Source organism: Eurosta solidaginis, chromosome 5 (assembly GCF_040869045.1).
Source record: "Eurosta solidaginis isolate ZX-2024a chromosome 5, ASM4086904v1, whole genome shotgun sequence".
Lineage (NCBI taxonomy): Eukaryota > Metazoa > Arthropoda > Insecta > Diptera > Tephritidae > Eurosta > Eurosta solidaginis.
In genome coordinates this window covers 175,519,416-175,547,154 of record NC_090323.1, presented here as the reverse complement: position 1 = coordinate 175,547,154, position 27,739 = coordinate 175,519,416, and the positions used below count along the sequence as shown (strand labels likewise).

General features: G+C 38.5%; 1 protein-coding gene across 1 annotated transcript in view; it reads right to left on the bottom strand.

Moving 5' to 3' along the window:
• Positions 1–27,739, bottom strand: part of Diap1 (Death-associated inhibitor of apoptosis 1) — a 52,710-nt gene that overhangs the window by 24,491 nt on the left and 480 nt on the right. The gene's annotated exons all lie outside the window — the stretch shown is intronic.

The following is a 27,739-nucleotide window of genomic DNA, read 5'->3' as shown; positions in this document are numbered from 1 at the left end:
TACAAAGTTTTTGATGGAAAAGGGATTACCAGTAAAAGCTATCCTTCTAATTGATAACGCTCCATCGCATCCACCCGAGGATGAACTAAAAAGTGAAGACGGCTGCATATTAGCAATGTTTATGCCACCAAATGTCACCCCTCTTATACAATCTATGGATAAAAACGCAATCAGGATTACGAAACTTTACTATAGAAACAGTCTTTTGGCTTCTGTTGCTGCAAAGGGGTTTAATTTGCTTGAGGCTCTAAAGCAAATTACACTTAAGGACGCGATTGTTACTTTAGAATCTGCATGGAGTAAGGTAGATGCTGTTGTGCTATCCAAATGTTGGAGCAATGTTTTAAGTATGGTAGAAAATCAAGAGGATCCTGAAGATTACATTCCTTTGAGTGTTCTTCGAAGCAACTTAATTATGAATGTAAGAGATTTGGAGGAAGGTGCAGTCAATCTTTTGTCATACTTGAGACCTGAGGTTTGTGTTTTAGAACCGTTAGTCAAAGAAGTTTTATTTTTTTATTAAATTTCACTTAAGGTTGAGTTCACTGCTTTCAATATTAGAGAATGGAACGATGATGCTATTGAATGTAATGACAATGAAATAGAGGAAATTTCCATCATCGTCGGAACTGTTCTTTGGAGCCAGAAAAGACGATTACATCAAAGGAAGATATTGACATGTTTAATAAAACTTTGGAATGGGCTGAAATTGAAATGGTTGATAAATCGGATTTAAATGTGTTGAAGAAGCTCAGGGAGAAGGCAGTTTTTAAGATGCTTGAACAAAAGAAACAACAAAAGAGGATTACTGATTTTTTTTCGACATGAATTTTTCCAAAAATTTAACTGAATATGAATTTATGCATAACTAACTTTTTGACTGTAACTGATCTTTTATTTACGTAATGTGAAAAAATTAATAAGTAACGTTTCTTTTGCGGTTTTAAATAAAAAATATATGTCTTAAAACTAATTAAATATAATATTTTTCAATTTAGTTGCCTTTCGTAAATATGAACAATCTCGCAAAACTGAACAGGCCTAGTTTTAATTAGTTCATATTAACGCGAGTGCACTGTACATACAAAAATATCTACACACTTACAACATTATGTTTGGTTTGTCTATGTTTCTCAACTTCTTTGCTTGTTCATTTCTGTGGGAATAATTTAATTCTTGGTTGTCTTATTTCTGGTTTCAAGTTTACTTCATTCTGAGATTGGAATGCGGTGTTACCAGATAGCCACGATACACAAACGCCCATACAAACACACACAACTCCAATTTACATGATCAACGACGAGAACAAGAGCAAGAACAATAACAATACGGAAATTACGAGATAAAAGCAACAACAAACATGAGTATCTAGTAAATGCAAAACAAAAAAGACAAAACGCAAAATAAAAAGCAAACAAAAAATATTAGAATTAAAGTAAACACAAAAAAAATTTACAAAAACGTTTTTTTATATTTATGCTCTTGAGAACCACCGCCGTCGAATGGAAGCTTCAAGCAACACTTAGCACATGCATTCACATAATCAGTAAAAAAATTTAGACCTTAAAAAAAACATATAAAGTAGAGGCATTAAAAGAAAACTGAAAAAGAAATATCACACAAGAAGAATAATATTAAAGTGAAACGAGAAGAAAATAAACATTTTTAGGAAAAAATCTCAAACAAAAAAAAAAATACACAAAAGCATTCTTGAGTCGTCCTTCCAAGAAATGCAATCACGCAGCGATCACCAACGATGTTTGTCGCCAACAACAACAACAACCACATTCTATATTGTCCTATTCACATACAGCAACATAAGACAATGTTGCATTGAAGAAACAGGCATGATTAAACAAATAAAAACAAGGAAAACAACGTGAAGAAGTAGAAAAAAACATTAAGCTGCCAAGATACCAAAGGCACAGATAAGACGGAGGCGCAGGCGCAAACACAAACGCAGCATATAACATAAAATGGAACCACCAAGACGCCGAATAGCACGAAAAATTATCGAATCCTGAAGCAAGCAAACGAAGGTATGTAGGAACGGGGGTATACCGAAAAGTAAGCGATCCAATGATGAGTGATAAACAAGCTTTCAAATCCCTTATACGCCCAGAGTATTCCATATTATTGGGTAGCACGAAGACGTTGAATGATATTTAAAATTACCGAACACCGAAGCAGTCAAGCGAAGGTATGTAGTACGCTGGTATCCTGAAAAGATTGCGTGCTAACGCAAACAAAAATTTGTGATAGGAACTGTTTATTCTTTGCGACACCACAGTTGAGAAAGCCAAGAAATGTTTAGACCTTGTTATAGAAACATTAATCATTTTTTAGTTCTGTCGAAGGCTGAGGTATCACTCAGTCAATGCAGAGTCAAGTAGAGGTCTTACAAACCCCCAATGCATAAAAATAAAATATTTGTATGCTATGATCGGATAAACAAACCCATACACTGCTTGCGATTCGGTTTCTAATGTCGTGTTATCGTGAACCGGCGCACAGTGGAACGAAATTGAAAATTTGGGACTTAGGACTTTAAATGTACATTTTCGTATTCTGTGATCTTTTTTCATAATTTATTCTTATATAACATTTTTTCGTAAAACCTAATTTAAAAAAGTTATGACACTTTTAGTAACCGGGTTTCATATCGACATACCCTAACGAGCATATGTGTACATCTAGGTATTTTTTCCAATTTCCAGCAATTTTGGCTTCACTAAAATCATTTTTACTATTCAGACTGGTTTATTGGTAGACGTGGTAAAGCAAGGGCACGGTACAACGAATGATGGAAATACCAGTAGACGATTTTTCGTAGACATTAAAACTACCGCCTCTATAACTGGTGTTAGTGAAAATCTCATTCAAAGATTCTCTATAATATTAGGGGCACTTTCATGTGGGTGTCCAATAAATGTACAAAAGTTCAACATGTACGCCGGAGAAACCATTCGAGTTTACGTCGAACTATATGAATTTACTTCATTACATGCCTTCAAGTGTACAAGTTGTCCGAAGAAGCCGCTGAATCCAGAAATAAAGATTTTAGAGCATATCGTCGAGACCATGCAAGAAAATTAGACGCAAAGCCACAAATGAGGACGTTTTAAATAATTTGTTAGTTACTTCTGACCCATTTATTTCATCGAGGAATATCCGAAGAAGTGAAATCTCTACTACTCCTACCGCAAAACCTGGACTATGATACAGAAAACTAAATATTTTAGTTTCTCAATTTTAATTGGGTACGAATATACATACTACATATGAAACGCAACATTTACTTAATATAATAAAAAAAAAATTTTTTAGTTTTTTTTGGTCATATACCTATATGTCCATATATTTGGAGATTTCTTTAATTATTCTTTTCGTACTAACGAACAAGCTGGAATAGTAAGCATCATATAAAAAAAATAATAATAATTAACGAATAAGCTGGAATAGCTAAATTTTTGATTTGAACCTTTTTCGGATTGTTAAATACAAATTCAATATAAAAAAATTAAATGCATAATATGAAGTATCAAATATTTTTGTTTCTAAATATTACCCAGAATTAAAGCGATTCGCAATACTAAGATTAAAAAAAAAAAAAAACAAAAAAAAACCAAAAAATATATTTGTTTTTAAATTCTACCCAAAATTAAAAAGTGATTCGCAATACTAAAAAAAAACAAACCATGAAACCGAGTACATTGCATATTATATAACCCTAACTATATAAATAAATTAATGAAGTTTTGAGGAAATGTGAGGAAAATGAGTTAACGGTAAAAATGTGTTTTCCCATACATAAAATGTTTTTATTTGCTATAACTTTTTTGTTTAAGGCTTTATGAAAAAATACTCATATATAAAAACGTCATGTAATGAGACTTAAAATCGATCCCCATCAAAGTTTTTGTGTTATTAACTAATAATTTTTTCATTTCCCTAAGTCCACTGAGAGCCAAATCATGTGCGGCGTGTTAGATGTTACGGGCTGTGTTCGTTGGACACCGCCTTCTTCTAGCAGTGATTCGCCCTGAACAATGTTGGTGCTCGGTTTTGGTTGTTTTTTCGTACAGTTATCTACGGGAGAGCGTCCCTGCTCGGAAACCATACCTTTCAATAAAAATATCAACCAAACGTACGCTCCTTGGTAGCGCGCGATTTAATCCTATCACGTCAGCCAGTCAGCGAGTTACAAATTCACGCTGCTAGAGGACGTTTAATGAGTTTACCACAATACCTACTCGGGCGCATGTGAATGCCCTCTGTCGTAGGGTAAAAAAAACAGTGCCCAGAAATCTTAGTCGCCTTATCCGTAGCTCGGGACATCGGCAAAGAAAGAGATGAATCGACTCCTCTTTCCCCGATCCGTTTATATCCAATTTCGCTGTACCAAAGCAGAAATGTGAAAATATTAACAACGACCCCCTTACATTGTCCCAGCTTTCAGAAATCTAGTACTCTTGCATCTACCCTCGTGCGAGCAGCAATATATACAAGTAAATTCCCAAACGATACGCTCTCAATTTGAATATAAGCAGTACTATGTAGTAGTCATCGAGTTGGCGCAGGCTTTATAACGTACATAGCATATATGAACGTGACAGCAATGCTGTAAGCCGACCAACCAACCAAGCAGCAACAGATCGTGAGCCATCGATCAGTTTTCCGCTGTATTGCCCTGCAGGGTTTCCCGCTTTGCGGTAAAGATCAATGAAAAACCAAAAAATGCCACAACAGCATGGCTTGAGGAAAACAAAATTCCTAAATTGGATGTTGTAGTTGAGTTGAGCGTGCGTACCAACAAGCAAGGAACGACCAACAGTCAGTCAGACAAACCGCTTAAACAACTCTCCGCTCATCCAACTTACATCTTACACTCTCTGACGTTGATCCGTTCATTTCGCTGTGGGACTGTCAATATGTCAGTGCGTCTGTCTGTCAGTCAATCTCTCCTATGTTAATCTTCATTAATTCAAATTTCTAATTCGATATTGTTGTTCCATTAAGTATCTCAATGGCTCGTTTTGTACTGTGGGAACAAAAAAAAGAGAGCGCCTACACATTACGTTGTACATAAGCCTCAAAAAATCTAATTTTTCATGTCCAGCATCCCCAGTTCATACATATGAATGTACATTGTACATACAAATGATCACCGCTTCCTGATCACCGATCAATGATTGTTCTGGCTGTTGGAGTATTTGAAAAAATCTGAGAAAACGCCAAACAATAGCAGAGCATGAAATGAGAAATTATACTCGAAATTTGAACTGTGAAGCTTGATGAAAGAGAAAGACCGCCGTCGCCAATGCGTTGTTGTAACTCTCGAGAAAAGTTTAGTAAAATATGAAGTTGAACTCAAATTATGTATGAATGTTTGCTTAGTGACGAGTGTATCTCTTTTGTCTATCTATTTGGTTGTCTGCCTATCTACTTTCTGTCCGTCTGTCCATTTTTAATGTGCGTGTGAAAGTGCACGAAAAAAAGGAATTTGAATGAATTTTTCATTCTAGTCATAGAGTACTGAAAATTCTGGGTATTTCCTTCACATAAAACTAAACACAAACGCATGACCAAAACGGCTTTAGAATTTTCTCAATTTAATAGTCACGACAGGCGACAACGTTTTATCGTATTACTTGTCGGTATGTACGAGGGACAATAAATAAAATGATGATATATAAAGAACGAGTTTAATATTTGTAGTAGTTGTAAATATAGCGTTGCGGAAATTCAAAAATAGTCTGAACTGAAATATCAAGCCAATGGAGGAAAGTTGAAGAACCCTCGTAGAATCAGGTAAACTACCAACTATAGAGGGGTCTGATGACTAAAGGCTGTTCTGAATCGTATTTACCAATGAATCATGTAATCGATTCACTTAGTATCCCTCATCACATGTTCTGGAAAAATAATGAATGCTTTCTATGGATGTGCAGGAAGATGGTAACGTAACTCTATATTGATATGGCTAAACTGGACTGCGGCGTGGAAGCTGTTGTTTTCACTAAACGGCTTAAAGTCTCGCCTTGTGTCTTTTTAGTGACTCGGCTGGCATCTTTCAATCTGATGTATGAGTTTACTGAGAAGTTAACCAGTTCATGGCCGTCAGTAGTTCTGTAGGTTCGATGAACAAGTTCAACTGAACGAAACAATTGACTGAGCGTACGAACTACTCCGGTCAATGCTGACCTACATTGTGTGTATGTATGTGCTGTTCATTGTACATATATCAGAGATAATCAGCTAGTCACTGATCAAGCGTCGTAGCCAGATCGGAGGAGGTTATCGTTTATTTGCGTATTTTAAAAAACATATTCTGCAAACAAATGCTCATGCGCAGAATGTTTCAATTTTTCGATGTTTGCAATATATTATATTTTAATTCTTTGGTAGACCCATCCATATTTTTAAATATTATCTGAGTGTTAAAAAATATGCGTGCGTATGTCCTGCCTCGTTGTTCGTTAATCAACGACTAAACCACCACCACTACGATGATGCACGGTTAAAAGTTTGAGCTAAACTCTGAAGCTTTTATTTACTACGTATGTACATATATGACAAAGCACAAACTTTTGGTTTAAAGCAGGAATCTGAATTTCATAGCTGAATTGTGCTTTCATTGCTTTTGCGAAAGGGCAATAGTTTTAAATTTTTGGAGGCCCATGACTTAAAACGTATATTATACCAGGGTTCGTATTACGTATTACAATCAGTGACTGAAAACCATTTTCAGTTAAGCGATAACTATGCAACTGTCCCTATTCTATTTCTAAAAATTATAATAAGTTATGGATCTAACGAGTACTATTTGTAACTAGTTTGCATATGCCATTAGTCCGACCCACGACTTCATAGCTTTTGTGATTTAAAAAGTGAGTTTCGATCACGGATCGTAACACGTGATACGGTCCCAGTCCTACTGAAAATGAGTGCACAAATCTGGGTTTCACTTTTAAACTACAGTAGTCTACATTTTCAGTTATAAAATATGAAAAATCGAGTGGGCATGGCTAGTTTTCGAACCTACGTACCTAATAAGCTATCACATCTGTGTAACAAACATACAACAATATGTTTCGAAAAAAATCTGTGACCTGAAGCACTTTTCACAAATGAAATTTAGAATTTTTAGATTTTCAGCACTAAATTTAAACTCTTGGTTAGTAAACCAGAAATGTATACAAGTTTCTATTTTTAGATGTTTCTTCCTTTTTTTAGTAGTGGAGAGATCGGGAAGCTAGCTGTTTATTTTATTACAATGCTCATCGTAGTATGGGCCTGGACCCTGTCGTATCCCTTGTTTAATTCTCCTGGGTTTAGATGTTACGTTCCTTAATTGCACCGATGCTTGCCCAGCAGAGAGATAATTTGCGGTCCACCTTTGGAGACTTGCATCAAAAGCTTTTGACACGTCTAGCGCTACGAGTACTGTTTTTTGGTGGGGTTTTTGATTCAGTCCGCAATTTATCTGTATATTAATGGCGTTTAGCGCAGTGGTAGTGCTATGTAGTTTTCGCAAGCTATGCAGAATGGCTCAATCGTCAACAGCAAGAGTAAAAGAGCAGCAAATTTTAATTAGTTTAATGTAAGCAGTAAACGATATACATATGTACGTGGTATTTAAAAAAAGATTTTCACTTTGCAAAAGTGCTTATCAAACAACCCTCGTATCAAGATATGTGTGCGTCATATCTTGCACCGCACTTATTTTATCACCAACTGGGCGGTTGGAGTTCGTGAGAAACATTTTCTAACTTTTTATATGAACTATGTGTGTAGAAAGAATCATTTATGCGGTAAAAATATGTATGGCACGATAAGGATCGCTGTTTTCGTTTGTTGGGTTTTACTTGTTTATTTAAGAGTTTATGTTTGTGCCTTGGCCTAGGAAGATAACAGAATAGGGCTAGTAGATGTGTAAGCCTACAAAGCCTGATATATTTTTAACAAATACATAATGTTAAATTATTAAATATGACCACCAAGGAGGCACAAATGTTCGCAGAATGAAAATACCCGAGCGGATCAGAAAATACCCTGCAGCAAAAAAATAGTCACAAAAAGCAACAAATTCGCACTACACTGCGAAGTAATGTTATTGTTAAGACCACATTGAACCTTCTACGTCATCCCTTCCCTACCAAAACTTGGGGCCTCCAGAGCCTCGGCTGCTAAAGAAACATGATTCGCCACGTTTAGGTGAGGTTGACAATTGGGTTGGAGAAGCTATAATTTGCGCTGGCAACCCCTTGAATCATTTGGATATTTTAGTCTCCTCTTACGACGGGCATACCTGCCGCGGGTATATTCTAAGCCCCCAATCCGCTGTGGTAGTTTGCAAATACTAGAAGTTTTCTAGCTTAATTTCTGCCTCGAGATCTGGCAATTATACCGCCCTTAGTAGCTTGAGCCTTCACGTCGCAAGCGCCGGACACGAACACAGAACGTGCTTAACCGTTTGTTCCTGCAACTTGCACTTCCTACATCTCTTGTTACTGGCTAGGCCTAACTCATAAGCTTTTGGCGTCAGCATCTGCCAGCCTGTGGGATCTACCTATTTCCGGATGGACTTAGAAAACAGCAGACCCTACCCCTTCCGTTAATTTGGAACCATCGAGAAAAGGAGTTCTTTCATAAAATTCTGAGTTAATGCAAAACTTAGATTTGAATTTAAAACATAAGAAATAATCCTACATTTAAAAAATTAAAAAAACCTACAAAACACATTTAAAATTTTTTTAGAGGCATGAGAAATTTACAATATCACATGAAATTTGTCTCACCCTATCATTACGTTTTGTGAATATTATTTCATTCAATTGACAGCGGAATTTGCAAACAATTTATATAATTAATTATAATTGATATGCGCCGAGTTATGCGATATGAATTAACTTATCTTTAAAGTATAAAAATATAAGTTTATTCAACAACAAAGTGATAAATTATATCTATGTACATATGTATATCAAAGAAATTCTAATTTAGAGCTTTCAATTTCAAAGGAAAATCGATTCGTTTGAAGATCACAATATCAATGTCAGAAGTGAAAAAATAGCCAAAGTATAATGGCCTCTACAGAAGCCACGACAAAACAAAAATCTAGTACAATTTGAAATCCTGAGTATCTTTCCTTCAAAATAAAAAATTGCTCAAGTATTTTTAAAGACCTCTGTTTAATAATAATAAAAAATTGGTCTATGAAGTTATTTGCGATTTGTTTCGAACTTGGTACTGGTTAGCCAAGAAAGGCCCCATGCTCCCATAAAGTTACCAGAATTTATTTGAAAAGGTTTATTGTATAAGCATGCAGCAGCGGAAGGCGATGGTGTCCTCTAAATATGCCGCTGGTCATTTGGCGTCAAAGTTTTTTTTAATAAAACATATATGTACATGACTCGAAGTCGATAAGGCAGTATGTGATGAAAACATAATACTATTTTCACACAGACGGCTTATTGAATAATAAAGGCAGTTTTCTACATTAAGACGCTTATTGAGCTCAATCTTCCCTACAAAATTCGAATCTATAATTATTTCATTAGTAGCTAATCGAATGCCTAATGAAGTCAAAAGCACAATGCAACTCTGTTGGCCGCGTTCCGCTTCTTAGTTTTTGGTGTGTTCAGTGCGTAAAAATGTCATTTGTCAAAGTAAATGTCATTGTCTGCATGGCGGAACGATACAAGGTGACCGCATGGAACAGCTGATTATAACCTTTTTTATTTGATTTGATACATCAACTTCCGGCGCAGTATGATTTTGACATTTGTCCATCGAATTTACAAGTATATGGAATTTTTTTTGTTTGTAGGTATGTCACCATGCTGCCACCTTGTATCGTTCCGCCATGATTGTCTGTCATATAGCATTGTCATTTTATTCGTTTGACATTTCATCCTTCATACTAATCGAGCAGATACTTCTGTGTGAAAGCAAAAAATTTACGATTTCATTAGAAGGTGAAATGAGATCATTAAGTTTCTGTGTGAAAACAGTATAACCCCAAATTTAATGTTCAATTATTAAGTTTTCGGTCAAATTTGACCTTGTGAAAGTCATGCATTAGCCTTTTGAGTGATACGACCTCCTCTGCCAACGCATCGGTCTTTTCATTACTTACTATACCCTCAAGACCGGTAAGCACGTATAAAGCTATACTCGCCCACCAAAATGCGCACCCAGCTTTTACAGGTAAAAAACCCGAGCATCAAGGGAAAGAGTAGAAGAGCAGCAAATTTTATTCACTTTCATGTAAGTGTTATGAGTAGTTTTTTCTCTAGGTCAAAATGACGTGACAACAAAAATTGCTTCAAGCTGCCCCGCTAGTCATTTGGGGTCAAAATCGTTTCCATTTTGTCACATTACTGACTTAAAGTTGGTAAAGCAGTGCGTGGTTAGAGCACACGTTAAAATATATATTTCACAGCCCGTTCTATTATTTCCCATTGTTTCACTGTGGCATTATTTATTAATAGCCGTTTTCATTGATATGGCCAAGTTTATTGTTACTTGACCTATTGAAAATTAAGGAAAAGCATTAAAACGAGGCAGGCTGATGCCGCATTGTTGACTACTTGTATTCAATTTTTATTAGCTTTGTTTAAATGACTTAAGTTATGAAGATTTTTCTTTCATTTTAACTTGGATTGGTTGGATTTCTCAACCGGCTTATGAAATATTGTAAAGATATTCAGTCATGTGCTGAAATTCACTTTCGAGTGAAGTTGCGTGTTGATCCTGTCTAAATTTGCCGAATACAACAAGCGAATTCGAGTGAAAGTAAAGTGCAGCACATGCCAGATAGCTTAAATGTATTATCCCCAATAAACGTGGATGTCAATTAACACCCTGCCTCCTGTTGCTTTCGTCACTGCTACTTCTTCTCACTGGAAGTTACTTCTGAACTGGCAATTTGTAGAATCTTCTTACCACTTTGAAATCAAAGACCCGCACACTCGTGACAACCCTTCGTCTTTATTCTAACTTAAGGTTTGGTACGTAGCATTGGTACGGGGCTATGAGGTGTCTCCGTAAGGCCTAGGGGACTTCATTAAACCTTTACATTTATTATACTATGTTCTTGGCAACGAGGCCACAGTTGGGATCTGTTATAGGGGTAATTTTCGCGGCTCCTGTTATGCCTCATGAGACTGATGGTGCTAGACCAGCATTATTTTACAAGCAAAAAGTGACGTGGAGGCTTTCTTCTAGATGGTTTGTACCACTGCCTGCCCCTGTTTACTGATTCATTGGCCTTATAGACCTCATTGATAGCTGAATTTTTTGTGAATCATTTGGTAGATCGGTACGCAAAATAGCACCCTTGGTCTTGGGTACGTAAGTCTTACGTTTCATTTACTAGTAACAAGCTGAATCCTTGTCAATGGCTTTACCCCGAGATACACCCTACTTTTCTATTTTCGAAAATTTTCGAAAGTGATGACTTTAAGAATTGGGACTGTGGCACATGTTATGGCTGATCGCATTGTTATTTCGCTCTGGGGCACGCAAAGCAGCAGGGTAGTATCAACTCTGCCGTGGTGGCCGTGGTCATCAACCAACTTATAAGGCGACTCGACCCGGTGCCAGTTAAACTAACGGCGTACGCATATAATGCTCACGTACACAACATTGAAAAAATTTGAGACAAATATGAAAGCTTGCAGCGTATCAATCCTATTATATGGGGTATAGCTTCTGCACCAGCATGTCTAAGGGCACTCAGGGTCCCGGTACCCGAAAAGTTAGCTGATGCGGAATTTCAAATTTAGAAACATGTCCTAGCAACGTCGCTGCGTTTCGTAATTTTTCAATCTCGACATGTACATTTTCAAAAACAATCCAATCTCTTAAAATTGAAGATAAAAAGCTCTTGTTGTTGTTTTAGCGACAACGACTCTCCCTGAAGGTTTTCGGGAGTGTTATCGATGTTGATGGTCCTTTAACGGATGCAGATCCGGTACGTTCCGGTATCAAGCACCATTAAGGTACTAGGCCGACCATCTCGGAATCGACTCCATGGAAGGAAACTAATAATTAAAATAGTTAGAAATAATAAATTAACCACAAAAGCTTGCTCTACGCAAAAAAACCGTAAGAACAAGTATTTAATATAATATAATAACAGTAACTAGTAACTGTCCGTTCATATCGAGGAAATAAGATAAAAAAGCTAGCAATGTGTATTATTATTTGTATGTAACTGGACTTTCTCTAGGTGAAAGATTGCCAATTGCAAGCAAAAGCTGTGATGTGGCCAACAAACGAGCGCAAAAGTTCAGTTATTCGGGACACAAAGTATACCAGTTTTTGCCTGTTATGTAGTTTTAATACCAAATCAAAACTAACCACACAAATATAGATGCTTTTTACTATATTTGCATGTAGGTAGATAAACGTTTGAACATTCAAGTCATGCTGATTAATTTTTAATTTTAGTAGGAAAAAGTGATGTTAAAGGAAGTGGCTGATTTTTGCTTTTTTCCCCCTCTTTGGATTTCCAAAGTTCCAAAGAACTCTATATTTAGCTTTATAATTATGGAAATTCCAAATAAAAAGGGAAAGAAAAAATTTAACAAACGGATATGAATAAAGTGTAAAAAATATAGTCTGAAAACTTCCGCTTTAGCTGCGCGATTTGTTTCTTATGGTTTCTTACATACATATATAAAACATAAACATAAACATAAAACACAGAAAAAAAACAAGCTGTACACTTTTGGGCAAAATAGTCCGAGCATTTCATGGAAAATGGTATTTAGGTTGATTTACGATTTGTTTTCTCGATTAGTTTTGAGTAGCATAATACGCAAAAAAAAAACACAGGATACACTCTAGTTTTTTCGACAACCAATTTGGTACAAAAAAAGTTTTAAAATAAAACATGGGTATAGTAAAATGTATATCAAAAACAAATGGTATAAAGACAATAGTTAAAAATAATTGGCATATAAAACAGCATCTATATTATAAAAAAGAATTTGTAAAAAAATGGTAAAAAGAAAATAGTATTAAAAATTGGTATAAAAAATAGAAAACACAGCATCCACCTTAGTTTCTTCAACAGACAATTTTGAATAAATTAAATGTTTAGTAGTAAATATGTATAGTAAAATTTATATCAAAAACAAAATGGTATAAAAATAATTGGCATAAAAACACAGCATCCATCTCATAAAAAAGAATTGGCCTACAAATTTATAAAAAAATTGGTATAAAGGAAATAGTAATAAAAATTGGTATAAAAAATAAAAAACACAGCATCCACCTTAGTTCCTTCAACAATTATTAATTTGGCATAAAAAATAATTGACATGAAAAACAAGATGGATACACCTTATAAAAAAGAATTGGCATAAAAATGTGTAAAAAATGGTATAAAGAAAACAGTAATAAAAATTGGTATAAAAACCAAAAAAACACAGCATCCACCTTAGTTTCTTCAACAACTACTAATTTGGCTTAAAAAAAATTTATAAAAAATTGGTATATAAAAAATATATAAGCAAAAATCTTATAAAGAAAACAGTTTAAAAAAATTGGTGTAAAAAAAAAGAAAAGACATCCACTTGTACCAAAACCACCAATTGCGTATAAAAATGGCATACAAATATTGGTATTAAAAACTGCTGTTAAAAAAGTTGGTATAAAAATTTTCCACAAAAAATTTCTATAAAAAACAAAGGTATAATAAAAAAATAACCACGGCATCCACCCTAGCTGATGACACAACACTTGGAGAGGGAAGTTTTACATAAGATTTATGGTGGTTGTTGTTGTTGTAGAAGTGCTTCGCCACATCCAATAGGTGCGACCGATCACAAATTGTCATTAATATCCTCTAACGCGGGTCCAAGGAAACTTGCTGTTTCAACATTGGTGGACCATAATGTGAGGGGTGCTAGAGGCGTTGGTTCCACATTACAATTAAAGAGATGGTTTGTATCATGTGGGGGCACATTGCATTCAGGGCATACATTTTGTATGTCGGGGTTGATTCTGGATAGGTAATAGTTTAACCTGTTACAGTATTCAGATCGAAGTTGAGCTAGAGTGACTCGCGTTTCCCTGGGGAGTGTGCGTTCCTCTTCCGCAAGTTTTGGGTACTGTTGGTACAGATTTATGGTCCTGTCCGTCAGTATGCAGAAACACATAAGTAAAGGCAAGGAGTCTTTAGAGAGTTATGTATGTCCTTCATTTTTGACGGTTTCTATTCGTTCTATTATAAGATAACTTAAGAAAGTTGGATTCTCGAAACGAGAATGTAGTATAAGAAGTGGCGCTAGCAGTGGGTACTATATAGATACATATATCTTTCACGTGTTATGTTGTGAGCTGTACTTGCATTTATGGGTTTTATAAAATTCTAGAAAATACATTTTACGATACCATTTATTGTTTTTGTTGTTGCAGCAGTGCTTCATTTCATCCAAGGGGTGCGATCACTCACAAATTTTCATCGATATACTCTAGTGGGAGCCATAGGGATGCTGCTGTTAGGGACGTATGCTCCAAATTACAATTGAAAATATGGTTAGTGTAAGAACACATCGCATGCAGGTCATACATTACGCATGCCGGGGTTGATTCTTGGCAAGTAACAGATTAACTTATTACAGTCGATTGGTATGGTCGAAGTTGAGCCAGGCAACCGCGCGTCTCCCTGTAAAACTGCTTTCCTCAACTGCGAGTTTACGATATTCAGAATTGAGAGCGGGGTTTACCGGCCAGTTATTGGCATAGTAATTTGACGACTTTTAGTGGATGTATCTGAGTGCCTTTTTATGCTTCTTTGTTATGTTTCTAAAGCGTGTCATTAGGAAGTTTTACGCAAATTTTTACGACTGCTATGCGGAAAAATAATTTACAGCTTCATTCTAATTTCGAAATAAATAAAAGAGAATGAATTATTTATTATAATATACACATAAAAATACTATTTTAAGTGCAACAAAATCCGAATGCAATTTTTAATTTTTTCAAAAATGAATTGACTCGAATTTTTCCTCAATTTTGCCGCCCTAGGCTCTAGCCTATGTTGCCTATACGGTAAATCCGCCAATGAGGTTACTACTATTCCTCTTACGTCATCTTGCTTTCCCAATCTCCGACGAACTCATTTTTAAGTTCATTTAGAGAGGAAGTCAAACATACGGCTTGTTTTCAAACATCCGAATTTCCCCTTGTATAGTAATGGCCGTCCCCTCATTAGTTTGCTTGTCTTGTTGATTGAACTGCTATTTCGCTTTCCCCCTTTCCTTCATGTGTTGCCCTTGCTTAATCAGTGGCTTGAATTTCATTTTTCGCTCTGTTGTTCCACTATGTTCGAGTTTCCTCTTCTTTTTTTAAATCCATTCTGTTTTTTAGTGTATAAGTACGCTTCATTGCTGAAGCGTAAAATAGTAAAAAAAAATGGTTTCCGTTTGCAACGGAAGTAAATATATACTTAAATGGTTATGTATTCTATATACAACAACGGTGGATGAGCATAGCAAGTTTTATACTTATAGCTTTAAACAAAGAAGCATTTTTTGCTATTAAGCGTGGATCCAATGGTACTGCCACCAGAGCTATTATAGGCATAGCTGATTCGGTATACTATATTCCAAATTTACATACATATATATGTATGTACATTCTTATATGTATGTAAATGTAAACATGCATAAGTGATTTTGAAAACGGTTTTTAAATCATATTTGAAATCGATTTCTATACATATATACATATTTGGTTTAATCATAAGTGTTTTGTTCCGAAAACCTTGTTTCAGGTTCGCAACCAGAGGGCCTACTCCGTATTTCGAAGGGTTAGTAAATTTCTTTGGACTCGAATTACTACTTCTTCTAATTTTTTAAGAATTCATATATGTAGGAAGACTTTCTATACTCAGCGTGCTTTGCACACAGGGTATATTAACTTTGATTGCATAACGGTTGGTTGTACAGGTATAAAGGAATCGAGATAGATATAGACTTCCATATATCCAAATCATCAGTATCGAAAAAAATTTGATTGCTTCATGTCCGTCCGTCCGCCCGCCTCTCCGTATGTCAGTTAACACGATAACTTGAGTAAATATTGAGATATCTTCACCAAATTTGGTACACGAGTTTATCTGGACCCAGAAAAGATTGGTATTAAAAATGAGCGAAATCGGATGATAACCACCCACGTCCACTTTTTATATATACATATAACATTTTGAAAAACACAAAAAACCTGATTATTTAGTAAATAATACACCTAGAATGTTAAACTTTGACGTGTGGGCTGATATTGAGACTCTTGATAAAAATTTAAAAAAAAAATTGTAAAATGGGGGTGGCACCGCCCACTTGTGATAAAATCAATTTTACAAATATTATTAATCATAAATCATAAATTGTTAAACCTATCGTAACAAAATTCGGCAGAGAGGTTGCCTTTACTATAAGGAATACTTTGAAGAAAAATCTACGAAATCGGTTAAGGACCACGCCCACTTTTATATAAAAGATTTTTAAAAGGGTTGTGGACGAATAAGATAAGATATATCTTTGCAAAAAAGAGCTTAATGTCAATGGTATTTCATTTCCCAAGTGGATTTATAACTAGAGTTGTCACGAATATTCGGCAACTATTCGGTATTCGGCCTATTCGGCCACTTTTTTGCTATTCGGTATTCGGCCGAATAATTCGTACTATTCGGCCGAATACCGAATATCAAATCGTGTAAAAAAGACACGTTATATTACTCAAAATTATGTATTTATTTCCAAATTACAACACTTTAGTATTTAAAATTCATCAGTGGTAAGTTATGATGGATAAAAACAAGCTTTTCAGCATTTTTGGGTAGCAAACGATTACGCTGTTCATCGCAAATGTTACCAGCCTCAGAAAATAACCTCTCACTATACACGCTACTTCCAGGAGAAGAAGGATAAACTTTAGCAAATTTCGAAGTTTTGGGTATAGTTTTTCGTTTACTAAGGTTCGGCCTTCCGATCTAGGCAAATAAAAATCTAACTCGTTTGCGACAGCATTCTTCTCCACGTCCTCCTCATCATTAGCATTTCGCATATTATCTGTAGCGACTTCCTCAAAGCAGTTCCAGAAACTGTCGTGTATTTCAGTAGTCCTACCATTTTCATTCAAGTTTCTTTCTTTATGAACTGGAGAAGAATCGTCATCGGTACTACTAGATTCATCACGACTAAGATTCGTACTATTCGTAACTAACTCGCCCCGACAAGCATGTATTTCGTGCCGAATATTCGGCGGCCTAATATTCGGCGCTTCGGCCGACAGCGTTGCCGAATATTCGGTATTCGGCCAATTCACTATTCGTGGCATCTCTCTTTATAACAATAAATAGGAAAAACTTCAAGCAATTTTCAATGTTTCGGGAGCCATAACTCCAACAAAAATTATCGGATCGTAATAAAATTTGGTACATATATTTTCCTTATAGCAGAAAATATTTCTAGTAAAAATGGACGGGATCGGTTGAAGACCACGGCAACTTAAATATAAAACAAGTTTAAAAAAAGGGTCGTAGACTAGAATAATAAGCAATATCTTAGCAAAAAATAGTTCTGAATGAATGATATTTCACTTATCAAGTTTTATTGTTAAAGGAAATGGGGAGACATTTTTCTTTTAAACGGGCGGTGCCACGTGTTATGTAGAAAAGTAATTTATGTGAAATGAAATATAGAATTGAAGATCACGCTGATCCCTGCAGATCCCTGATCTCTCCAGTTTTTTCGCCTCGCGAAACCTGGCATTATCACCGACTAAATCTTCCGCGACCTTGTTTACAACATGGACGTCCCAAATGTCGACCATTTTGAATATCCACGTCGATGGCACTACGCTACCGACTGTCCTACACCCCAAAATCTTGGGTGTGACGTTTGATCAGGATCTACATTTTGGTGAGCACGCAGCCGCAATTGTTCCGAAAATTCAGAGCCGTAATAAAATCCTCAAATCCTTTGCTGGCAGTACCTGGGGAAAGGATATAGAAACGCTCATTACTACATACAAAGCAATTGGCCAGCCGTTTACGTGCTACGCGTCACCCATATGGTCGCCAAGCCTAAAAATTACCCACTGGAAGAAGCTACAGGCCTGCCAAAATACTGCTCTCAGAATCGCCACGGGCTGCCTTCTTGTGTCCCCAGAACACCATCTACATAATGAGGCGAGAATACTCCCCATCAGGGAGAGACATGAGATGCTAACCAAACAGTTTCTGTTGAATACCCAGAAACCTGGGCATCCAAACAGACATCTGATTGATGAGCCAACACCGCCTAGGGGCTTAAGGAGTCATCTCCGTAAGTATTTTGAGGAAATACGGCACCTGAGAACCCAGCCGTATGAAGCAAAAAAACACAAGCAGGTCCTTGGTGAACTCCACAAACAGGCGTCGGACCTTTTATGTCAGGAATTGCCCGGTGAATCCAGTACTCAAAGAAAAGTACCCAAAACTTGTGGAAGAGGAACGCATACTCCCCACGGAAACGCGTGTCACTCTTGCTCAACTTCGTTTTGGATACTGTAACAGGTTAAACTCTTACCTATCCAGAATCAACCCCGACATATAAAATGTATACCCCGCTTGCAATGTGTCCCCACATGACACCAACCATCTCTTAATTTTAATGTGGAATCAAGGCCTCTAACACCCCTTTCATTACGGTCCACCCCTGTTGAAACAGCAAGTTTCCTTGGACTCCCGTTAGAGGATATTGATGACAATTTGTGATCGGTCGCGGCTGTTAGGTGGGGCGAAGCACTGACACCTACTTGTTAATTCCAACTTCGTAGTAAGGATTCTGATCAGTTAACCATCGAAAAATTACAAATTCACAGGAAATTTCAACTTAATCACTGTAAACTGGTTTGGATCGTTAACATTACTATGGTTTTCTTAGAAATTAGTGATTTACTATTAGTCAGACCCATATATGTAAATATATAAAGAAATCTATATACATACGCATATGTATTGTATATAAACTTCTATGTAGTAAATACTTGGAAACCTATACCATACATACATATATACATAATATGCGCATCCACTCCATGTACTGGAATATTTACATTAGTTCGTATAAATATTCATATATGTATGTATGTATATTTATGTATTTTAAATGAGGTAAACATCAAATTGTAGTAAACAACAATCAAAGGCGTAGGCAATTGAGCTAATCTAGAAAACTGAGATCACTATTCACAGAATCACAGAATAAAGGAATATATGTGAGTATATAATGAAAGTACTGAAATAAAGACTTATGGAAAAAATGTACCTGAAGAATAGCGCCTAAATCCAGATAGCCAAAAAATATAAGAATTTCAAATTTAATCCAAAAACATATGTACCTACCATGGGAGTTTGGGTTTGGTTTATGAAAACCGAATGTCTTTAAACCCGAAAACAAGCCATGCAGTGCTTTATTTTATGACATAATTAAAAACAAAACTTTCATCAAAAATGTGGTAAACAAACTCGGTTAGATAACGATTGTAGATTGGGAAACCCATGGTTCTACGTATACCAAACCGGTTCTTCCGGAACTTTACATCAATAAATTTTGTTATAATAAAAATACAAATTATGAATCTCTCAATATTCGCATTAGTTTTTGACAATATCTTTCGTAAGGTGTTTTAGTAGGGCTTCTATTTTTAATTTTTGTATGGTAACTGCCCCGGAATGCACAGATGCAGACAAAAATGAAAGATGCCAGGTTAGTGACAGTAGAACGGCCAACATGCAAACCATGATCATAGTTGTTCGTAATTACATAAGATTGTACCCTGCAAAAATCGTTGGATCATGTGGTCCACTGGAGTACTTACCATTATACTCCATTGAAATGCAGCAATGGACCAACTCATGTTTCTACACGAACATATTGTAAGCCGATCATTGCTCGTTTTTAACCATTGTAATCAGTACACGATGTTTTTTGGACTGTGGGTACTCCATAGATTACTCTGATGTAACGCGGAGCTGGAGTATATGGTCCAGTCCTAGGACATCGCAATGTTAATTGGACCATATTTTTTGTATGAATTGTGGTTAATTTTGGAGCACTCGCTTGGTCCATGGCGTCGGAATATACCCGCGGTAGGTATATCTGTCGTAAGAGGCGACTAAAATACCAGATTCAAGAGGTTGTGTAACGCAACCCTTCCAGGTTGCCAGCGCAATATATAGCTTCTCCACACCCAATTATCAATCTCACCTATCCGTGGCGAATCCTGTTTTATTAACATAAAAACGGCTAAAAGCAGAATGAGCTAAATATTTGGTATAGAGGAACCAATAAAGATAAACTGCAATTGTTCAGGACACAGAGGCCATTACTGTCGCAATTAGGGAAGGCTTAAGAGTAAACATAACATTTTTAACGTCTTTTTGTTGTTGTTGTAGCGGTAAGGACACTCCCCGAAGGCCTTGGGGAGTGTTATCGATGTTGATGGTCCTTTGCCGGATGCAGATCCAGTACGTTCCAGTAACAAGCACCATTAAGGCACCAGCCCGACCATCGCAGGAACAATTTAGGATGACCTCACGAAACTTTCAAGGCCATCCCGCCCTCCATTCATCCATGACGAACTTGGGGCCGCCAGAGCTTCGGTTAAAGTAACAGGATTCGCCACGGGTAGGTGAGGTTGACAATTGGGTTGGAGAATTTATTTTGCGCTGACCACACCATTAAAGGGTTGCGTTACGCAACCCATTGAATCAATTTGGTATTTTGGTCGCCTCTTATGACAGGCATACCTTCCGCGGGTAGATTCTAAGCCCCTAACCCATTGTTGTTCTTGTAGCAGTGGTTACACTGACATTACAGCCCTTGGTCGGGAAAAATTCCGAGTCGCTCCGATACATAGAACCGGCTGCCTTGGGAAGCGTCTAACCCTCTGGGGGAGAGCAATGTCTTATTAACTCAAGAGTTATATTCCGATGATAGTTTAACGTCAGATAACTTTCCGTTCTGCAAGTGGACCTAAGATGTATTCCCTATTCACTAAAATCATCTTTTATTGCATGAAACTGTAATTGTTGATGTATATGTCTCTTTTATGAAAAGGCCCTCCAGCCATATTACGTTTTAAGCAGCTACGTTTAGACTTCTTGTTGTTGTTGTTGTAGCAATGCTCGCCCCACCTAATAGCCGCGACCGATCACAAATTGTCATCAATATCCTCTAACGGGAGTCCAAGGAAACTTGCCGTTTCAACAGGGGTGGACCATAAGGAAAGGGGTGTTAGAGGCGTTGGTTCCACATTACAATTAAAGAGATGGTTGGTGTCATGTGGGGACACATTGCAAGCAGGGCATACATTTTGTATGTCGGGGTTGATTCTGGATAGGTAAGAGTTTAACCTGTTACAGTATCCAGAACGAAGTTGAGCAAGAGTGACACGCGTTTCCCTGGGGAGTATGCGTTCCTCTTCTGCGAGTTCTGGATATTTTTCTTCAAGTACTGGATTCACCGGGCAATTCCCGACATAAAGGTCCGACGCCTGTCTATGGAGTTCACCAAGGACCTGCTTGTGTTTTTCCGCTTCATACGGCTGGGTTCTCAGGTGCCGTATTTCCTCAAAATGCTTACGGAGATGACTCCTTAGGCCCCTAGGCGGTGCTGGTTCGTCAATCAGATGTCTGTTGGGATGCCCAGGTTTCTGGGTATTCAACAGAAACTGTTTGGTCAGCATCTCATTTCTCTCCCTGATGGGGAGTATTCTCGCCTCATTATGCAGATGGTGTTCTGGGGACATAAGAAGACAGCCCGTGGCGATTCTGAGAGCAGTATTTTAGCAGGCCTGTAGTTTCTTCCAGTGGGTGGTTTTTAGGCTTGGCGACCATATGGGTGACGCGTAGCACGTAATCGGCTGGCTAATTGCTTTGTATGTGGTCAAGAGCGTTTCTTTATCTTTTCCCCAGGTACTGCCAGCAAGGGATTTGAGGATTTTATTACGGCTCTGAATTCTTGGAACAATTGCGGTTGCGTGCGCACCAAAATGTAGATCCTGATCAAACGTCACACCCAAGATTTTGGGGTGTAGGACAGTCGGTAGCGTAGTGCCATCGACGTGGATGTTCAATATGGTCGACATTTGGGGCGTCCATGTTGTAAATAAGGTCGCGGAAGATTTAGTCGGTGACAATGCCAGGTTTCGCGAGGCGAAAAAACTGGAGAGATCAGGGAGATAGCCGTTTATTTTATTGCACAGCTCATCGATCTTTGGGCCTGGGCCTGTGGCCATTATTGTGCAGTCATCGGCGTAGGAAACGATTGTGACTCCTTCCGGTGGTGAAGGTAGCTTAGATATGTAGAAATTAAACAAAAGCGGGGATAGGACACCACCCTGTGGCACCCCTTGTTTAATTCTCCTTTGTTTTGATGCTTCGTTTCTGAATTGCACCGATGCCTGCCGACCACCCAGATAATTTGCGGTCCACCTTTTAAGACATGGGGGAAGGGTGGACCCTTCCAGGTCTTGCAGTAACGAGCCATGGTTGACCGTATCAAAAGCTTTTGATAGGTCTAACGCTACGAGTACTGTTCTATGGTGGGGATATTGATTCAAACCGCAATTTATCTGGGTGCTAATGACATTTAGCGCGGAGGTAGTGCTATGGAGTTTTCTGAAGCCATGCTGATGAGGGGCTAGCTGCAAATGTGCTTGGAAATAAGGGAGCAAAATGGCTTCAAGCGTCTTTGCCACTGGCGATAGGAGAGATATCGGACGATATGACTCACCTACGTTAGCTGGTTTCCCAGGCTTTAGTAGCGGGACCACCTTGGTCATTTTCCATTTCTCGGGTATGACAAAGGTGGAAAGAGACAGGTTGAAGACATGCGCTAAATATTTGAAATCCTCTTTCCCTAGGTTTTTAAGCATCGGCATGGCTATGCCGTCTGGGCCCACTGCTTTGGATGGCTTAGCGCGACCAATGGCGTCCTCAACCTCTCTAGCGGTGATGGTAATTGGTGACGCACTGAGTTTGTGTTTATGTGCGTGTCTATTGGCTCTCCGTCTATTTTTGTCGACCGTAGGATGCATTATATATTGTCGGCAGAAAGCGCTCGCGCATTTTTTCGAATCCGACAGCACCTTATCGCCAAAGGCGATGGAAACTTTGTCTTTGTGGTGCTTAGTCGGATTCGATAGGGACTTTACGGTGGACCAAAGTTTACCTACACCGGTAGAGAGGTTACAACCTCTTAGGTGCTCTTCCCATTTCGCCCGCTTGTGTTCGTCCACAAGCAATCTGATGCGTTGGTTTATATCCCTTATTTGGGGGTCGCCTGGATCAAGCTGTCTTATAAGGTCGCGTTCCCTCGCTAAGCTCGCGGCCTCCGCCGGGAAGTGGGGCCGGATTTCGGGAATTCTCCCGGCGGGAATGAAATGTGCCGAGGCGGATTCAATGACCTTACGGAAAGCACGCTCCCCTTGGCGGGCATCAGTCGGGATAGGGAGGGCAGCAAAGCTGCTGTCTGTTGCAGATTTATATTCTTCCCATTTTCCTTTTTTGAAGTTTATGAAAGTGCGTTTTTCGGTGACAATGAAGTCGGCGGTACGCTTGAACGAAATGAGTATGGGCAGGTGGTCGGATGCCAATGTTACCATCGGCTGCCAGTTGACGCAGTTTACGAGTTCTGCGCTCACGATTGAGATATCTGGCGAGCTATGACAACTTCCTACCATACGTGTGGGGGCGTCCCCGTTTATTGTGCAGAACGTCGTTTCGTCTATTTGATCCGCCAACATCTCACCCCTACTGTCCGCCCGCAAGTTTGAATGCCATAGGTCGTGATGGGCATTGAAATCGCCTAAGATAATGCGATTGTTGCCAGTGAGTAAGGCCTCGATATTAGGGCGGTATCCACTGGGGCAACAGGTGGCAGGAGGGATGTAGATGTTGATGATTTCTAGATTTGCATCGCCTGACCGGACAGATAGGCCTTGACGTTCTAAGACATTGTCACTGCGGTCGATGCCAGGATCAAATATATGATATTGCACAGAGAGGTGTATAATAAACGCGAGGCCGCCTCCATTTCCGCTCTCGCGGTCTTTCCTGTGGACATTATAACCAGAGCAGGTCTGCAATGCAGATCTTGCTGTGAGTTTAGTCTCTTGAATCGCAGCAATGCGGATGTTGTGCCGCTTCATGAAATCGACTATCTCCGTAATCTTCCCAGTTAGTCCATTACAGTTGAACTGCAGAATTCTGAAGTGCATGAGGGGTGACGCCGCCACTCTAGGGGTAAGTGAGGGGTGACTACGCCTAGGTTGTGGAAGGCCAGGACGCAATTGCTGTTGTGGCCTTGGGACTGGGCGCCCTTGGGCAAGCATTGGGGTACCCGGATGATTTGGGTTTGCGACCTGGCAACATGGCGCGATGAAACCCGTCGAGGGGTTGCCGTCGCGGAGACCAGAACATCTAGGAAAGTGGCACCACCCAATGCAGGAGCTGCATTGAGCGGATGTCGCAAACCTATATATTCTGTGCTGGCAGACGGTGCAAACGGAGGCAGGGACTAAGAGTCTGTTTCCCTGACCTGCACGATTGCTGCCAGAAAAGAGGGTGGGAGAAAAAGACGGGGGCAGGGGCTGATGCTCAGCATTGTTACCAGCTCTACTCCGAAGGTAGTAGTTATGAGTGGTATCAGCTGTTTGAGTTGTTGGCGCCGTGGGGCGCGAGCAGCAGCGGGTACTTGTTGTGGCTTGCTGAGCAGCGAAGCTGCTGGAAGGTAGTGGGGATACGCTTAGGCGTAGACTACGGGACGCCCTTGGGCGTGAGCAGCAAGGAGCCACAAAAGATTTATAAAAGTTACGTGGACGTCGGGTTTTGGGATCAAGCCCAGAACAACCTGTCCGATGCAACCATCCCTTGCACGAGACACACTGAACAGAGTATGACCGTCCTAAAAAGATTCTTTTCTGGCAAATGCAGCAAAACCATTTCTCAGGACCGGGGTCAGGAGGCGGACCCGGATTGGGTTCGATACCTTCCCGGAGTAAGAGAATATGTAGCAGTCCTGCTGCAAGGAGCTGCTGGGAGGATGACAATTTGTGGGAGGGACGAAACAAATTAAATGGGGTCACACTGAAATGACAGTCCTTGGTCGGGAAAAATCCCGAGTCGCTCCGGAACATAGAACCGACTGCCTTGGGAAGCGACTTCTTCTTTTCTTGTAGCCTCCTTCGTGTTTCCACTTATTTGTATCGCCGAACTCAAAACGCCAGGATAATGCTGCTAAGCTGAAAAGAATTTAATATAAACTAAGAATATCGCTTTAAATTCGATCTCACTGACTGATAGTAATACTCTTATTTGAGAACAAGTAGCAGGGCAACGGCAAGTTACTAGAATCATGATCATAGGACTGTCCACATTTTAAAAAATCCCAGGCCTTCCAGTGGTAAAGGCACTTTTTATATATGTATGTATGTGTACCGTATGGGTGTACGGCTACGATGGAAACTGTTTACTCTGGAGAAAACTTAAAAGGACTTTCTTCACAAACTCTATTTGAAGTCTCTTAGAGTGAATGAGAGAAGCGTTGCTATAAGTATCGAAAGCTAAGCAATATCTCAAAAGCTCCAAGAGAGTGTTACCGATTGTCGTAGGAATTGGATTCAAGGCGTGATTAAGCGCGTTATAAATCTAATAGTTTTACTGCTTCTCTAGCCCATTTGTGAACCTCACCTACCCGGGGCGAATCCTGTACCAAAGAGGAATGAATCATACAAAGTTATGACAGTCTTTATCGACACAAGAAAAATAATAAGTGTTGCCGATGTAGGTTTCTTTGATTCCGTCTAAACCTCGGATCGGATAACTTTCAGTACATGTTTTAATACAAGAAGGTAAGTACAAGACTAAGAGCGAGTGTTGAAAGTCGCTTCATATCCATCCAACATCCATCGAGTGACATGTAACTACTAGGGCTGGGACTCTCCGCATATTCGAATATTCGTATATCCATACGGATATGCGTTGACACGGATAAAATTCCGTCTAAACCTCGGATCGGATAACTTTCAGTACATGTTTTAATACAAGAAGGTAAGTAGAAGACTAAGAGCGAGTGTTGAAAGTCGCTTCATATCCATCCAACATCCATCGAGTGACATGTAACTACTAGGGCTGGGACTATCCGCATATTCGAATATCCGTATATCCATACGGATATGCGTTGACACGGATAAAATTCGGGCGGAATGGATATCCGGTTAATATTCGTTTGTGAAACTATCCGGATATCCGGATTTATGAAGATCCGGTTAATAACCGTATTTTTGGATATCCAGTTCAAGCAACAAATTGATGTACCATATATGGTTATTTAACAGCATTTTTTCACAATATATACAAATGGCACTGTTCTTATTTTCACTTGTTTGTAAAATTGTAGCTTTTTAATTTTTGACGTTAATTAAATAATCTACAAACATATTTTGTGAAAAAATTTTTCGATGTTTGCTTCGTTCAATTCTGATATGCAGATATTCAACTTTTATATTCCAGTATCCGGACATACGGATGTCCGGATTTTCCGTTTACGTATCCGGATATCCGAACATCGGATATCCGTATGTCCCATTTATGTATCCGGATAGTTGTATTTTTTGCTTAGCTATCCGGGTATTCGAATATCCGGTTTATCCGGATAGATGAAAAATACGGATGCAGTTCACAGCCCTAGTAACTACCCTTGAGTTTTATTTTAACGTGAAATATATGAATTCTATTAGAAAATAATTTCTCTGTTAAGGCTTACGCCGATCTGGATTTTGGAAGTAAATAATAATTTAAGAAAAAAAAATTGTATCTCTGTCCGGAGATATTTGCAGTTGAAGTTGGCGATTTTCATGTGGTTTTTGTTGTGGTTGTGCCCACAAAAAAAATTGTGCATCAATTGTGGTGGTAGCCAACGCAGAAAGGTGTTCTGCGCAAAAATACTATGGATCCCACCCCCGGTTCTTTTTTCGGTTTTTCGTTAATATCTTTTGAACGGGTAAAAAAAGTTAACTTCCGCTTTCGGATTCTTGATCTAGAGGTGAATACACGTCTTTGATACCTCACTCAAAAAAAGGCCCAATTTTAGGGTGGGGCCCCTAAACTGCACAATTACCAACTTTTTTTTTACTGCACAACAACATTACAACAACCACATGAAAATAGCTGATTTCAACGGATAAAAATGTTTCTTTCCTCGATATTTTTTTAACGCGTATTTGCAGTCGACCCCTGTTCTAGACTTTTACCATATCTTTTGAACGGCTCAAAATTCTTGTTTTCCGTTTTTGGATTCACGATCCTCCGTCCGTCGAGAGTCCGTTGACTCCCCTCCCGATATTTTTGGAAGTGTATTAAGCGTGTCATTCTAGAATTTACAGCGGGGAATTCTGATCGGAAATTTAACCCCTGATTTTTTATGGTGTAGTACTCTACCATTACTACGTTTTTCGTTTTATTAAACCCTCTATTATAAAACACATTGGACAACGCTATGCAACCCTGCAGCGCCATCTTTATGCGCCCATATATACATACATATGTACGTAGATATGTTTATCAATGGAAATTTCAACTTTAAAAATACGCTTGTTTGTTTGCTGCCAACTCACTTATCGTTATATATACACACATCTATATATATATATATATAAATACATCTATATA